Below are 12,995 nucleotides of genomic sequence, written 5' to 3' on the forward strand. Positions count from 1 at the left end.
CTAATGAATATCGAGTAGATAAAAAGTAACTAATTACGATGTACGTAGGTACTTCATTACTTAATAGAGAATTTCATGGTAGAAAGGGATTTTCCCGTACGTATTTCACTATTACTGTAAGATTTACTTTGTTTAAACATTAAAATACATATATTCTAATAAATACATAAAAATAAAGAAAGTAGCCATGGTTGAAGTTACTTTATGTAAAATAAAGATACCCTCTTCAATTATATTGACGATTTTATTTCGATCAATCCAAGACATCATTAAAAAAGTTAAAAGTCTTTCTTTGATTTCGTGAATATGTTGTTATGTTCCTTTTCTAATACATCAACCACTATGTCCTCTGTAACTTTACAGTTATCATCACAAAGCAAAGTGATGATATTCATTGGGGTCTAATCTTATTGTTCTAATGAACTTCTTTAAAAGGAATCAACTTCTTTTGTGTTTTATAATGTGCTATGACGTTTCTTTGCTAATAGGTCAGCCATATTATCCTCTCTAACTTTATAATTATAATTTCATAAAGTATGAAATGATATTCGTTGATTTAATTTGATAATCTTTAATTTCACTTCTTTCAGTCTTATTGTCCACATAAACTATTGTTTGATTTTTTTGTGAATATGCTATGGTGTTCCTTTTTTAACAGGTCAACCACATTGTCCTCTATAACTTTTTTATAATAATGATCACGAAGTAACAATTAGTATCATCATCATCATCATCATAAGGTCGTAAGTCTTAAGACTGATTGGACACGCACCTCCACTCTTTCCTCTCCTGGACTGATCTTCGCATTTCCCTAAAACTAGAATATCCCACATCCATAACTATTTGCGAACAGTAATCTAATCCAATCTAGGTCTACCTCTACTTCTCTTAACTCCTGTTTCTGCTTCTAGTATGTTTCTTACTAGACCTTCATGCCTGAGAAGGTGTCCTACCAACCTATCTCGCCTATCTCTTATTGACTTCCATAGAGTCCTCTGTTCTCCTACTCTTTCTAATATCTCTTCATTTCTAACCTTCTCTATCCACGATATCCTCATCATTCGCTTGTAACACCACATTTCGAATGCTTCTAGTCGTTTGTTTTCCGCAGCTCCTACCGTCCATGTTTCGCACCCGAACAACGTCTTCATTTCTAACCTTCTCTAACAATTAATATAAGTACATTACGTTTAATCCAACTATTCCAAAAATCGTTTTTCATTTTAATTTGAGCCACTATTAACACGCATTGTGTCGTTTTACAAATACTACTTACTGATGTGTTCTTTTGAAGACACCTAGGTACTAGTTATTTATTTTTTTTTTGTTTTATGGCAAACTAATCGTTATTTTTCGTGTAGCCAAGTGAACCGAAGACCAAAATAAGACAGAGGGACTCCTCCTTTAACCTTTCCCGATGCCTTGCGTGTATCAATTATTTCTAAAGTCACGAAGATAATAATTTTAACATTATTCAATCGCTAAGTAACAAGTTATTTCTGTGTCTTTACGAATTAAGAAGCCAATACTTTGTTTATCAAGGACAATTGTCGTACTTGAAAATAATTAGGTAGCTACATACCTTCTTTTATTTGTTTTATGTGCCCCTTTGTACATTAAGTGTTACCACAACAAAACAATTTTAATATAACTGAAGATAATTGTCTTCAGTTTTTATTTCGTTTTAGGAAAATTCTCCTTTACGTTATAGTCTATTAGTTCGAGACAGGACTTGAAAGCCATTCAGAATATGGTCAAATTTAATTTAAAATCACCAACTTTTGACATGTAAGACGTGTTTAAACAACTTTTTTGGAATCTAGGTACAGTGTAGATGTTACTATTATCGGGTTGTTCGGAAAGTCATTTCGTTTTTTCCCGACAGAGGATTTAATTGTATTCTTTTGCACCCAACTTCACATTTAAGCCGTATAATTTTTATATGCTTTGAGAGCTCATATAGCAAGGCTTGTGTGTGAAAAATTCCAATTAATTCTACGCAGTAGTTTTTGGTTGGTGCCCTTTTAAATATGGAGAGCGATAAGCAGCATTTTCGACATATCTTACTGTTTTACTACAGAAAGGGTAAAAATGCTGTTCAAGCCAGAAAGAAATTGACTGATGTGTATGGAGAAGGTGTGTTGACAGTACGCCAGTGCCAGAACTGGTTCGCTAAATTTCGATCCGGCAATTTTGATGTCGAAGATGCACCACGTTCGGGAAGGCCGGTTGAAGCTGATAAAGACGCGATAAAGGCATTAGTTGATGTGAACCGGCGAATAACAACACGTGAGATCGGATTGAGGTTAAATTTATCAAATTCAACAGTTTATGACCACTTGAAAGGCCTGGGATTATCCTCGAAGCTCGATGTATGGGTTCCCCATGTTCTCACAGAGAGAAATCTGTGTCGCCGCATTGACGTCTGCGATTCGCTTCTCAAACGTCACGAAAATGATCCGTTTTTGAAGCGCATCATCACTGGGGACGAAAAATGGGTTGTATACAACAACGTCAAACGCAAGAGGTCATGGAGCAAAAAAGATGAACCGGCTCAAACCATTTCCAAAGCCGATATTCACCAAAAAAAGGTGATGCTGTCTGTTTGGTGGGATTTTAAAGGAATCGTTTTTTTTGAGCTTTTACCGGATAACACAACGATTAATTCGGAAGTCTACTGTCATCAGCTGGACAAACTGAATGATGCACTTCAACAGAAAAGGTCAGAACTAATCAACAGGAAAGGTGTAGTGTTTCACCAAGACAACGCGAGACCTCACACAAGTTTGGTCACTCGCCAAAAGCTTTTACAGCTTGAATGGGATACAATGCTACACCCACCATATTCTCCAGACCTGGCACCATCGGATTATTATTTGTTCCGGTCACTCCAAAATTTTTTAGACGGTAAAACCTTCACCTCAAATGAGGAGGTCAAAAACCTCCTCGATCAGTTTTTTGCCAGCAAAGACCAAAAATTTTATGAGCGTGGAATTATGCTACTACCAGAAAGATGGCAAAAGGTGTTGGACCAGAACGGTCAATATATAATTTAATAAAGTATTTGTTTATTATACGAAAACTGTCTTTTATTTCCACAAAAAAAAAACGAAATGACTTTCCGAACAACCCTATAGTTATGATGGAATATTTAAGATGTACTAACATACGAAAAACTCATAATACTATACAGCAGTTATAAAATATAGTCAAAGAATTTGCCTGAAAAGAAAATGAAAGCACCTGCCTACAATCAAAAATGTATTAGCACCACACGCACGTGCCGCAATATAAATTAATTGCTTCACATTTAAATTAACATTTCAAATAAAAAAGATGCGCAAGGTTCTTTTGAAACGGAATCATAAATATTAAAAGTAGTAGCCCTTAAAATCGATATTTAGATAAGGCAAAATATTTACTGAACATAGAAATGACACATTTTTTGTAGGGTTTAGTACCTCAAAAGGAAAAGTGATATCTTTATAGGATCACTTCGTTGTCTTTTGTCTATCTATCTGTTAAGACCCTATTTCTGAGGAACTCCTGGAGGTATCAAGTTGAAATTGATATCAACTACTTAGGTACCTATGCAGTCCTATGGAGCTGTGAAAAAAAAAATCGGTTGTCTGTAAGGTCGGTTTACTGACGATAGTTGAACGTGACAACGTCATAAGAAAATACTGATGGAAAGGTTTCATTTTTCAAAAGAAAATTTTAATTTTATTTGTTTGATAGATATTTTGTATGGATATAGAGAAGGAGGTAAATGGAAATGTATTATTGTATAGCAGCTGTCCACGCGCACGCATCGCTCTCTCCAGTAGGAGAGAGACAGATGTCGAACGCTGCCGAACGCGGAGGCCGATTGTGCCTCTTTGTCGCTCGTTCCGCGCTCTCGCTTGCACTTCAAGCCTTAAATGGAACGCCTCAGAGCGAGGTAACGCCGCATGAGTCATGTTTTTTCGTGCGTGCAGCCGGCTTCATCGAATTATAAGACGTTGTCACGTCAAAAATCAAAATTAAAAAATTTCCGCATCTAGTTCCGCATTTTTATAACGGATGCTTACCGGAATTTTACAAAATCTAATAAGCAATACAACAAGTCGTAAAAATTTATAACTTTTATCAGTTCAAAACATAATTTATGGTTATGAAGTATTAGCGACAATATATGCCGTTATACTCGGCAAAATATTGTCCTTGTGCAAATAACTTTATTATAGTTGAGGGCCTAAACCAATCAATGCAGTTATAGCGTTTATTTATTTTGTATAGTGTGTGGATCAGTCTTATAAGTTTTAAATTAAAACTGCAAATTTGAAGCCACAAAAATCGTTACATTTTCGCATCCGCTTCCGTTTGTGCTTCCGCAAAAATTTACTAATCACTTTTGTTTCTTTTTCTGTTTCCGGCATCTCTAGACGATAGCTTTTCTGTGTTAATGTAAATCACTTAAGTTCAGCTCTTCTTCGAGCTAAAAACACATAAAGATGGAGTAACTATAGTGTGTTCACAATGGCCAACCCCTTGTGTATTTCGACAGTCAGGGGCCACCTCTCAATGGTTCAGCTATACTTGTCGTTGACCTAAAATCATGAAATTTCGCAAGAAACAATGTCAAGTAAAGGTAAAAAATCAGAAAACCGTAAATTTGAGGTTACATCACAGTAAAAAAATTATTTTCTAATTGTGATATTGTAATTATACATTTCGGGGGCTGATTTTGAAGGAAAACATTAAAAATACTGTGCAACCAACCACGTCTATATGAAAATATGACCTGCTTCTCTAAAATATAACTTAAACGAACGGAATTCTCAAAATCTTTTGAACAAAGAGTAATACTCCTCAATGTCTTTAAATTGCATTAACTTATTGGAGTTACATTAGTTTATTATTTATATAAACATAGATGGTTGAAGGTATTTGTCCAAATTTCCTTATACCACATCGTATTTTTGAAAAGATGATAAACTATCAAGGTTCCAAGATGGCTTCTAACCCTAAACCGAGCGGCATGATCTAGAGGTTTAGACCATTGCTTAGCATTCGGGAGGACGCCGGTTCGATTCCGGTTCAATCTGTCTTGGTCCAAGTGTTTCTGGATCAGTTAGGTAAATGCTGGGGCAGTAATAATCCTTTCGTTCTCTTCTGTCTTCATTTCGTTCGTCTCATCTTTCTCACCCGAACTAGAGCCCACCCATTCCTATGATTCCTGAAAGCAGGCTGAATAGAGGGCCTCCCGCCCTACCCTCCGGCATAGCCTGGAGGGACTGCCCGCCCACCAGCACCTACTAGTAGAAATAAGACACCCAATAGTTTTTTTTGCTCTAACCCTAATAAAGCTTTCATTCGCTGATACTGATCGATTTTTTACTGTAATTTTTATTTAATTTATTTGAACAGAACTCTCTATAACATGTATAGGTAATATCGAATCAGATAATCAGTAAGTAGATCCCAAATTACCAAGTTCCACAGAAATAGAACAGGGTAAGGTAACATCAATATAATAAAAAAGTATAATGATATAATTTGTAGTACTTTTCAAGGCGAAGGAAACCATTTCAACAGCTGTCGGACTTAAATCACCTACGCATGTAATATACACACTTATACTATCTCATATGTGTACAGATATATGGTATCAAAAGTCTTAAATTTATTTATTTGTATTATTGCGTACAAGAAAGAGAAAGTTATTTCTACTATTAAATCAATTCTATTTTTATTAAACTTGGAAACGTTGTCTGTTATTATATTATTATTATACATTCCTAAATGATTTTGTGTACAAAACATTTTTGATACAATCAAGTTCATTGAAAATTGGCATAAACTGATGTTAAACTTAAGTTGACGATTTATTTTACTGATGCAAAGCAATTAAATTATTGAGGTATTTAATATAGAGTTGTAACTGTTCTTTGAAAATTCCCCTGTACTTCGTACTTAACAGGTATACAATTTCAATTTAAAGTTTTGCAATTTTTTTTGTCATTATGAACGAATAGTTGCATATCACTGTTCATTTTAATTTGACTTAGCTGTGCATTCAGTGATCTTTTTAAGCCAATTTTCTTTCGTAGTTCATTAACTGTAAGTAAGGCAATTAAATTCTTATACTACAATGCATCTTCATAACTTTGTAGCTGTGTAGGTACGGGAAGATGTTTCATATTCAAATTAATATCTTTTTTTCTATTAAGAAGTTCTTATTGGATTTAACAAGCGCTAGTCGTTTACCTAACTTGGTTTGAATGCCCTAAATTTAATCGTTATTCTCGGAACTGAGGAAAAATAACGATACCATAGCGAATAAATCTGTTTACAATTACTTTAAATCAGATAACTTAATGGAATACACGGTTGAGCGACTTTGCACTTCTTAAGGGTATTTAATTTGATTTGGGAAAGAAAGTTGAAAATATAATGATTTTAAGTACTTATTTGTATTAAAGAAGCGTTACTTTTTCGATTTTGCTATTTTTTACTATTACTATTGCATTAACAAGTTCAAAACGTTACTAATTATAATCAGGATCGATATTCCGCGCCATCTTACGAGTATAAGACCGTAGCATCGTAATGAACTACTTTTTAATTTCAACAGAGGGCGTTTCGTTGTATCTGTAGTTATTTGAATGAAACTTACTCCCGGAACTACCACTATGACAGAAAAAAAACAAAAAAGTTTATTTAAGGTCTGCCACCTTCATAAATAAAAGAACATATTTATACATACACGTCAGTTACAAAAACATTCTACAGAAGAATTTATTCAAATTATTTCGTTGAATCAAGTAGTATATATCTCAATAACAAAACTATTGCGATCTTTAGAGAGAAATGTTTGATATTAGCAGCTGAAATTCATAAATAAAAGCGTCGGTTTTCCGTGAAATAAGGGGAAAAAACGTATTTCAACAAGGAAAAACTGATGAATAAGAAAAAATGACGAAGTAACATGTGACAGTTGCAGCAACTACTCCAACTACATTTCAATTTCTCAATTGAATTATTTAAAAATCGAATGCTTTATGTCCTTTATTAATTTCTTTCACAAATTTCAATGCCTTTCACTTCTCTGACGTGTTTTTGCTAGTTTGATAGTCCTTGTGTTACGTACGGCATTTGACTGCAACAAATGCTCATGATGGCGGACAGAAGCCGCCATATTGCGAGACTTTTGTTAGAAAAACAAAAACGCCTTAATGAAATGAGTTTAGAAATGTCATTATTAAGGATAACATACTATTAATGGAGAAAATATTTTAATATTCACAAAATTGCGGTTTTAAATAAATAACGAACCATTCAATTGTTTACCTACTTTCACTACAATATCAACACATTTTGTCGTCATATTTAAGGGTAAGGTATAATCTAATTGTCTATAAAAATGCTATATTCATCTGTTCTTGTTCACGACAACTTCGATTTGTTCTCTGTCGTGTAAGTAAATAGTTTAAAACGTTTTTGAAGTCCTTAGGGAATTCAACTTGAGAATCTTACGTAATATTATCCTTTTAAGAAATTATTACATAAGTTCATGATTTATTATGATTTGTAAGACTTAGGGGATACATTGAGCAACTGAATTACACAAGTTTGAACGAGTGTATTTATTATTACGTCTATAAACTTTCTAACAAAAGAAAAGTGAGGATAAAATTGCAATTTATTGGCTTTGAATGGACCGTTACAGTTTATTTAGGAGTCTTTCAAAGGTAGATAACTATATAGAAACAATTTTCTTTTTTATCGTTGCCAAGTATATTTAAAAACCCTTTAGTAAATAATACGTTTACGTTTGTCAATTTTAAATCTAATTTTTTAAAATGGTACGTAGCAGCTGTCAGTTTATATGACGCGCGCATGTTTTACTGTTATACTATTCGTCCTAAAGCATTTAGCCAAAAGATTAAGCACTTGAATATTTATTAAAACAGCATCCGATGTTGATTTTATTTGTGTTTACTTATGTTATTTTTAGTATACTAGTCTAAATCCGCGTTTATTACCTTAAAAATTTGTGTTAAAATAATTTATATTAAAAAAGCTCCTCTATTCTAATTATTTATTGTTTGATTGTTTGTGGCATTATCAGAGTAACAAAAACGTAGATTATTTGTTTTTGTTGACAATTTGTACAATACATAGATCATCTAATCATTTATTTATATATTTATTACTTAAATCATGATTGACTTTTAATTGTTCTCATGTATTTTTGGTACGTTACACATATAAAACGAAACCCATTCGGTTCGATGGTTAAAAATATATCAAATTTTCTGTTTGTGCTTCCAGGCAAAAAAATGGAAATCAATTTTAGTGTTCGCCTTTTTCATTAACCTTAAATATTAAAGGTATTGTCCACAATCCAAAAAAAAACAAAACAGAAACTGGAAAAAATCGAGACCTTTAGGGACACTAAAAATCAAATGCGATATCCAATATCCAATACAATCAATAGACCCCTCGGGTAACTTGATTGACCAACTTTCAAAAGGCGATATGACAAACAAAAATATTCTTTTATTATTCGAAAACGCAATATAAAAAATGGAAACAATTGAATTCTACTAACGTATTATGCTGCTTGTCAACTTATTGAGTCAATACGACAAAATTAATTTATATTTCATTTAAAAACTTTGTTAGACATACGCCCGAGGCGACGTAAGAATTGTTTGCTTCTTAGCTCTGCACCCCTAAGAGGCATGAATATTTTAAAACGTTTTACTGGAACAGAACTTAGGATTTAAGAACAAAAATAACGGTTCGGCGAAGTTTCAACTTTCTTTCTAGGTCACGACATTAGTTAGCAGTAGTCCTGTTTTATTAACTTCTATGGTACCTACAGTCACAAAAATACCTTATCTCTTTTAAACGTCTTTTTAAATATTATACCTTAATAATTTGCGATTTTTTTTATTTTATTGCTTCTGCAAAGTGTACTACGGCAACAAATTGCAATAGTTGTGGTTCGTTCTTTGTTTTAGCATCACAGTAGGCAATTTTTAATAACTAATTATAAGTTTTTATGGCTAATGTTTTTAGAATATGTAGCAGCTGTCAAATTTTGCAAATTATAAGGCAAACTGCTGCGGTACTATTCGTCCTAAAAGATTTGTACGACAAATTATTTCTGTTGAAAGAAGAAGTTTATCGAAAATTTAAGCTTTTTAACTTTTAGATAAATATTTAAAAGTTTAGAAACGTTTCGGAAATACTGCAAAACAACTAATACTCTTTGGTTTTAAAAGATAATATGAAAACAATTATATTTTCTGTTGTTATTGAATAGACACCAACTTTCTTTTTATTGAAAAACACTTAATTTCTTCATAATGTACACTGGGTATGCTTTTGTTAATTTTTAGAGCTAATGTTTTTAGAATGACATGTATCAGGTGTAAACTACTGCAGATCATATGACACGCGGTTGTTTTATACTGTTCGTCCTAAAACATTTCGACTTGAATATCAACTAGAATGATATCCATTGTTTCTACATTCATAATTTTTGATATATCACTTATGAGTTCTAAAATATAAAATTAATATTTATAAAAATGAATTTCAGTGAAGCGAGGGCTAACAATGGACACTATAGAGTAATCGTTCGGACATTGCTTTAAGCCTGATAAATTAAATTTTTGATATGCTGGAAATACATTGTTGCTGTATTTCCAAAAGAAATTGTCGTATAGATTATAAACTGTTGATTCATTGTTGGGCCAAGGTAATTCTATATTTGGAATGCTGCATTTCCACGCTTATAAAATTTTGGCAACGGAAATACTTTGTTGGCTTAGCCCTCGAACTATGCAATGAAACTTCACTGAAACATCCTAATAATTTTTCGACTTATTATCAATAAATCTGATTCTGATTCATAACTAATATAATTTTACAACTCTTTAAAAAAATATATCTTTCTGGTATATTTTAAGAAATTGGTGGACCAACAAAAAAAATATTGGTCATTTTCATTTGATCTTTCTGAATAAAAATTGACGCAAATTAGAAGACCAGTTTTAATAAAAAGACTTAGCTGCTATAAGTACTGAATTGAATTGAAGAATATTTTAACTATGACCAGTTGGTCATGGTTCGGTTTAAGTCTAAATTAAAGTTAAATCACAGGATTATAATAAGATCTATTAATATTAAATTAACAAATAATGGCGGGTGATTATTTAAACCAGACTACCGCAAAATTTTGGTAGATACTAAACGACCAACAGGTTGTTGCATTAGGTACAACTTCGGCCAGTTTAACAACAAATTCGTATTAACAATGAGTAGTTAATAACATATAAACAAAGTAAAATCTAAATCTTACCTCTTTATTGAGAAAAAGTTGATTGAAAACAAAGTTTGGGTGGGATATTGTAACAAAGCTCGCGCATTTGTAAGTTTCGTGTAGACGCGCTTGTAAGGGAAGAAGATTTGAGTAGCGAACCGACGTCGTGACTGACGGCGACGCACTAACAGAGCGTCGGGACGCCTAGCGCTTTTAACAACACATCTACGTATCCTACAGGTCTGTCTCTTCAACCACATATACATACATACAATGATAAATATATGTACACATAGTTGTAGGTGGTACGGATACGGATTTCCAATTCGCTTATGTAAACCAAAAAGTTCCCGATTTTAAATTGATGCTTTTTGTAAAGTTCAAATGAAAAAAGTTGAAAGGGAAGAAAGTCCGTAAAGATGGTTTTAAATCCAGAAGGATTTGAAGCTCCTATTTCATTTGATACTCACATACATATATAGTGTAATAAAGTCGCTATTATAGTGCCAAAACTTCTTATGGTTTTGTTACAAGAATCGCGTTTTTAAAATAAAACAAAGGAATAACATTGTTGCATTAAAACAAGGAAAAATTAATCAAAATATTTGGTTCTTGGGATAAAATTTGTAATTAATATTTCTCTAATAGCTTGCCAAAGTTAGTTCCTACCTGGTATTCCACAACGCCACCCAGATCATGGGTTTATTTCAGCGCATTTTTCACAAAAATAATGTCGGAACGTGCTTATTTGACGTCGCACTCGAAAACCGTTTGTACCACGAGATTCTACGTACTTTTTTCCATAATTATCACTTCTTAAATATCGATAAATATCTTCCATCTCTTAATAATTTCATGAGCGCTTTCGTTTTTGAATTATATTATACATTTTTACAAAGATAATATCGAAACGTGCTTATTTGACATCGCACTCGAAAACCGTTGGTACCATGAGATTCTACGTACTTTTCTACATAGTTATCACTTCTTAAAACCCGGTGAATACCTTTCATCTCCTAATAACTATATGAGCGCTTTTTTGTTCAAAGTACTTTATATATCTTAACAAAGATAATGTCGAAACGTACTTATTTGAGAGAGGACTCGAAAAACCATTGGTACGATCAGATTCTACGTACTTTTCTACATAGTTATCACTTCTTAAAACCCGGTGAATACCTTTCATCTCCTAATAACTTTATGAGTGCTTTTTTGTTCGAATTACTTTATATATCTTAACAAAGATAATATCGAAACGTACTTATTTGAGATCGGACTGGAAAACCGTTGGTACCATGAGATTCTACGTACTTTTTTACATAGTTATCACTTCTAAAAACCCGGTAAATACCTTCCATCTCGTTATAATTTTAGGAGCACTTGTTTGTTAAAATTACTTTATATATCTTGACAAAGATAATGTCTTAACGTACTTATCTGAGATCGGACTCAAAAACCGTTGGTACCATAAGATTCTACGTACTTTTCTACATAGTTATCACTTCTCAAAACTGGGTAAATATTTTGCATCACCCAATAACTTTACGAGCGCTTTTTTGTTCAAATTACTTTATATATCTTAACAAAGATAATGTCGGAACGTACTTATTTGAGATCGAACTAGGAAACCGTTGTTACCATGAGATTCTACGTACTTTTCTACATAGTTATTACTTCTTAAAACCTGGTAAGTATCTTCCACCTACTAATAACTTTATGAGCGCTTTTTTGTTCAAAGTACTTTATATATCTTAACAAAGATAATGTCGAAACGTACTTATTTGAGATCGGACTGGAAAATCATTAGTACCATGAGATTCTACGTACTTTTCTACATAGTTTTCACTTCTTAAAATCTGGCAAATACCTCCAATCTTCTAATAACTTTACGAGCGCTTTTTTGTTCAAATTACTTTATATATCTTTACAAAGATAATATCGAAACGTACTTATTTGAGATCGAACTGGAAAATCATTAGTACCATGAGATTCTACGTACTTTTCTACATAGTTTTCACTTCTTAAAATCTGGCAAATACCTCCAATCTTCTAATAACTTTACTAGCGCTTTTTTGTTCAAATTACTTTATATATCTTTACAAAGATAATATCGAAACGTACTTATTTGAGATCGAACTGGAAAATCATTAGTACCATGAGATTCTAAGTACTTTTCTACATAGTTATCACTTCTTAAAATCTGGCAAATACCTCCAATCTTCTAATAACTTTACTAGCGCTTTTTTGTTCAAATTACTTTATATATCTTAACAAAGATAATATCGAAACGTACTTATTTGAGATCGAACTGGAAAATCATTAGTACCATGAGATTCTAAGTACTTTTCTACATAGTTATCACTTCTTAAAATCTGGCAAATACCTCCAATCTTCTAATAACTTTACTAGCGCTTTTTTGTTCAAATTACTTTATATATCTTAACAAAGATAATATCGAAACGTACTTATTTGAGATCGAACTGGAAAATCATTAGTACCATGAGATTCTAAGTACTTTTCTACATAGTTATCACTTCTTAAAATCTGGCAAATACCTCCAATCTTCTAATAACTTTACTAGCGCTTTTTTGTTCAAATTACTTTATATATCTTAACAAAGATAATATCGAAACGTACTTATTTGAGATCGAACTGGAAAATCATTAGTACCATGAGA

The 12,995-nt window shown here is 32.5% G+C and overlaps 1 protein-coding gene across 2 annotated transcripts in view; it reads right to left on the minus strand.

Annotated features, from left to right (window-relative positions):
- The window catches only part of LOC108732778 (QRFP-like peptide receptor), a 104,030-nt gene extending 93,542 nt beyond the window's left edge, over positions 1 to 10,488 (minus strand). For both annotated transcript variants that reach the window (XM_025976598.1, XM_025976599.1), the window contains exon 1: positions 10,358 to 10,488. The gene's annotated coding sequence lies outside the window, so the exon portion shown is untranslated. The remainder of the gene's footprint in view (positions 1 to 10,357) is intronic.
- Positions 10,489 to 12,995: the final 2,507 nt, after the last annotated feature.

Source organism: Agrilus planipennis, unplaced genomic scaffold, assembly GCF_000699045.2.
Source record: "Agrilus planipennis isolate EAB-ADULT unplaced genomic scaffold, Apla_2.0 scaffold68, whole genome shotgun sequence".
Classification (NCBI taxonomy): domain Eukaryota; kingdom Metazoa; phylum Arthropoda; class Insecta; order Coleoptera; family Buprestidae; genus Agrilus; species Agrilus planipennis.